The sequence below is a fragment of the Cyprinus carpio genome, chromosome B21, assembly GCF_018340385.1.
Source record: "Cyprinus carpio isolate SPL01 chromosome B21, ASM1834038v1, whole genome shotgun sequence".
NCBI classification, from domain to species: Eukaryota; Metazoa; Chordata; class Actinopteri; order Cypriniformes; family Cyprinidae; genus Cyprinus; species Cyprinus carpio.
In genome coordinates this window covers 14,550,688-14,555,772 of record NC_056617.1, presented here as the reverse complement: position 1 = coordinate 14,555,772, position 5,085 = coordinate 14,550,688, and the positions used below count along the sequence as shown (strand labels likewise).

At 38.1% G+C, this 5,085-nt stretch overlaps 1 pseudogene; it reads right to left on the bottom strand.

The window, feature by feature from the left end:
• Positions 1–4,744, bottom strand: part of LOC109058944 — a 33,549-nt pseudogene extending 28,805 nt beyond the window's left edge.
• Positions 4,745–5,085: the final 341 nt, after the last annotated feature.

Here is a 5,085-nt window from a genome sequence, read left to right as displayed (position 1 = left end):
ATGGCAAAGAGATTTATACACCAAGAACAAATTCAAATTAAATCAGTCTAAATGTTGGGACCAGAAACATACTTCCAAAATCAATGGGACCAGATTGTTTATAACCATTGCCGAATGGGCAATTGAATAATGACCCACATGTTTGTAATATTAGTAGAATATCCACCAACATGTTCTTTTTGCCAAAACCCTTTATACATGAAACTTTTTTTTATTAGGTCGTGCTTGGTTTGGTTACTTTTGATTATCTTGATTCCAAAAGTGTGGATTTCAGGAACAAAATGTAGTAAAACTTTAAAACTGGTCAAATAATACAACATCTGTATCATGTTATTTATATTTTGCATTTGATTTGTTTAACCACTACAGTGATAAAGTACACATTCTGTTGGCCATCATACACACAATCCACCATCCCCTGCATTGTTTTATATATATATAAGTCAATTCTGAGAACGTTTACCGATGTCTTCATCTGTGTGCGCAATAATGGCCTCATAGCATGAGAAAATTTAAGTCTTCCCCATTAGAAGTGCTTCTGCAAACTAGCGAAGAAAAAGGCAAAAGTGCAAGTATACCGAACTCTGATTTGTAACAGATACATTACTTACAAACAAACAGCTTCTACACATGAACTGCAATATATTTTTTTTTTTTCTTAAAAAAAAAAAAAAGTTTTTACTTCCCAAGAGCCTTTATAAATGTTCCTTATTTCTCACCTTACAGTCTTACAATACAGTGAGCAAGTTTTATTATGCCACCCTATATAGGGCTACACACTTCAAACAAACTACTTATCTGTTAAGAACGAGCAAAAGTAGGCAACAGACAGCGGGTCCGAATGCAGTTTAAGATCCTTTTAATGACAATCCACAGAGATATTACTGCTAAATCACCATCACCTGCTTTCAAGTGTAGCGGCAAGGGCGGGGCGATATATCGCATGCAACTGTCACACGCATTTCGTCAGTAAAGCCGGTTCCCTGATTACTGCTAAATCACCATCACCTGCTTTCAAATGGAGCAGCATTTAATAGACAGAGCCGTAGTTCACTGACAAGCTACGCAATATCGTGTTCATTATTGAAGGCGATTCATCTGCGATAATGAATGCGATATTGAGTAGGTTGTCAGTGATCTACGGCTCTGTCTATTAAATGCCGCTCCATTTGAAAGCAGTTGATGGCTATTTAGCAGTAATCAGGGAACCGGCTTTATTGACGAAACACATGTGACAAATCGCATGCGATAAATCACCCAGCCCTGATACACATCCCAAATACATGACGGAGCTAAGAAAGGATCACCAGAAACATAGGCGGTAACACTTAACAACTCACAGTGACAATAGCAGACCAGGGTTTAATATACACAGGGGCAAACAGGAAATGGTACACAGCTGAACCAGGTAGACACTAATGAAAACACAGTATGATGGGAAATGGAGTCCATAACCAGAAGAACAGGCAGAAACTCAACACACAGGAACACCCTATAAAGCCTCACAGTGGTGCAGGCAACCTGGCATGACATTGTTGAACAACATTTTTTTTAATAGCAAAACAGGAATAAGAAAATATTTAACAGCTGCTGGCCCATTTACTTGTAGCACATTCTAACGATAGGCTACCTCTGGCAAATCAGTGCCTGTAATCATTGAATAAAATGAAACTATTTATAACATTTTGTGCACAAACAAACACATACATTCTAAGCTTGCTTAACTTCATTTGAAGCTGAAACGCATTTATCTTGTTGAAAAGTTTGTGATCCAGTGAAAACGCACTAATATTTACAGAGTCGCTTTACCATGAAACTCAAATATCTCAGACACCGAATATTTCAGAACACTGTCAGCAAGTTTAGTTTTCTTTTTGCTTTCATTTTGAAAAGCTTGTTTGCGGTTTACCTCATATTATGCTATGAAGGCTCTTTTATTTTTATTATTCCAACGTTCTGTAATTTATTAGTCATTAGCCTATATAGCCTAATACAGCATGTAGTGTAGATCTATGCCATGCCTTATTCGTTTTTGTTAATAAACGTTTTGTAAACTAGTTTGTCATTGTATCTTGTTGTTGTGCATTTTAATTAAAAATAGCAATGAATCTATCTATAGTCGCAAAAGAGCGACCAGATACTGCTCCTGCGACCATCTGAGAAAGTTAGTCGCAAAAGAGAGACAAAAACAAAGTGAAATCGTGAAAATCGAAAGCATCCAAAGCCATTCTTATAACATAGCAAAAGGAATTGCCGTTCACAAAATTCACATCACAAATAATACTACTGATGGAAAAGAACGGGTTGAATGTTAACCACTTTTGTTTCCATATAACTATTAACTAATAAGTTCATCAGCATGCATTGATTAATAGCATGTTGTAGCAAAAAAAAAAAAAAAAAAAAAAAAAAAAAAAAGTGCTCGTGTCACCAACTGAGAAAGTAAGTCGCAAAAGAGCGACCAGTGGGAAGAATGAGTCTCGAGCCTTGAATTGCCCAGCTCCCCCTAGCACCCCTCAGCCCCTGCATTCAAAATTCTCTGGCGCTGCCCCGGTACAGCAATGTATTTTTGGAAAGCGAAAATTTAGTTAAACCTAGTCCAAGTAAATTAAGTTATTAAATGGAAAAAAAAAACTAGCAAAACGATTTGAGCGGTGTCCCCACCACTTTTCAAAGCAAAGTCACTCCACTGGCTTCAAGGAGCCTATGACTTCCTGCACAAACTGCAAAGACTATAATGGTTCCTCCAGGGCCCCTATTATGAGAAAAGGAGCTTCGAGGCACTTAAAATAAATTAAGTTCCTATAGTACTCAAAAGGATATCTGAGGCACCTTTAGTTTTTACAGTGTATTTAAAAAAAAAAAAAAAAAAAAAAAAAAAAACCACACACCTAAAGAACACAACAGGACTGTGAGAACCAAGATCTCTGTTCTGATGAACCTTAATGCACAACGAAAGTCGTTTGAAAGGAGAAATCAGGCAATTGTCATCACTGCAGAGTACCCATCCAAAAGTAAAGTGAGCGGGTGCATTCTCATGCTGTGGGGCTGTTTTTCCCCAGCAAGGGACCTGAGGGACCCAGAGTAGAAGAAACATTCAGAGCACCAAAATATTGAGAGCCTTAATGAAAACATAGTCTAGAGTATTCAGAACCTCAGACTGGGCAGAAGGTTCACCTTCCAGCAGGGCAATGACCCTAAGCACACAGCAAGAAAGGCTTATAGACAACTCTGTGAATGTCCTTGAATGGCCCAGCCAGAACCAGGGATTGAACCCAGTCAAATATTTCCGGAGAAACCTCAAAATGTAATTGCCAAATACTGATGAGCAAAGCTTGTGGCATCAAGCAAAAAAGACTTGAGGCTGTAAAGGAGCTTCAGCAAAATATTTAGCTAAGGGTATGAATACTTATAAATGTACTTGTTTCAGTTCTTTTAATTCTACTCAACTTACAAAGTTGTGACAATTCTGTTTTTGCTTTGTCAGTATGGTGAATGGAGTGTAGTTTGATGTGAAAAAAAAAAAAAAGCAGGTTAATAAGGCAGCAACACAACATGAAAAAAAAAAAAAAAAAATGAGTGAATACTTTCGCAAGGCACTGTGTAGTTGTGCATATGCATATTTGTGTTTTTGATCTATATGAACATTAGGACACTACATATACAAGATATCGAAATGTATTATACATACATGAACAAAATACCTGGGATAAATCTCAATATGGAATTGTTTCAGTTTCTAATTAGTTACATTGTATTATGAACATTAGCTGGCACTGGAGTGAGTTTAGGAGTGGTCGGCATATCTGGGCTGAGAACAGAGACCGTGCTGGGAGGAGATGGGTGGTCAGACCATTTGGCTGGGTATGTGGAGGTTCCTGGCAAGGGGTGAGCTGAGGCAGCTCGGTGGAGGGACTGGATGAGGAACTTCTTCGACCTCATAATTAAAACCACTTAAAAGGACATTATTTACCAGCTTGATCAGGGAAAACTACACATGGGAAGATCGCAGCTGATGACCTCATCATCTAGCCCAAGCCGAAAACAGACACAGAGAGCAGAATCTAACCAGCTCACCTGGTTGGAGAGCTCCAGGAACTCTTCCACATACACCTCCAACTCCCGACTGCCCTGCTGCAGACACCAAAGTCTGTCTTCAGCCATAGTATTCGTGTTTGGTCTGCTGTTCTGTCACACTTCACTTGAAGAAGGAATGAGAAGATCCTGGAGAATACAGAAGTCTGAGATTTAATTCAATCCACAAGGAGATACAAACTGATGCACTTATAAATATCATACAAACTGATAAATGACATTCAACAGCAGACAGAGAACTAAGAACAGAGAACACCATTTAAACACTAGACAAGACTAGGGGGAGACGAGACACACCTGGGATCAATCAAAACAGACGGGGAACACCTGGTATGAAATCAACATAATGACAGGCACAGGAAACATGACCAAATAAAGAAAACAGGACCTAAGACCGGAGTAAAACAAGGAAACTAAAGTCCACAACACTGACAATATGTCAATATATGTAATCATTCCAATTTCTAATAGGTGTCATATATGTTTTCACTTTATATGACCATATATTACATATATTGTTATTTCATATATGCACATATTACATTTCCGTATGGGGAAAACTGGCCCCCAAATGAGCCTGGTTTCTCCCAAGGTTTTTTCTCTATTATGTCACCGATGAAGTTTTGATTCCTTGTTGCTGTCGCCTCTGGCTTGCTTAGTTGGGGACATTTAAAATCCAGTGATATCGTTGACTTGATTGCACAGATACTATTTAAACTGAACTGGAGCATGATGATGACATCACTGAATTCAATGATGAACTGTCCTTGAAAATTGATTATTTACAATTGTCATTTTGCATTATTGACACACTATTTTCCTACTTACTACTGTAAAGTGCTTTGACACAATCTGTATTGTTAAAAGCACTATATAAATAAAGGTGACTTGACATGCTGCATATTTTCTTTCATGTGCTCCACATTCCTAACTCACTACTGTCAGGTACTGATATCAACCCAATTCGGGTCAAATCAAGTCAGATTCCTA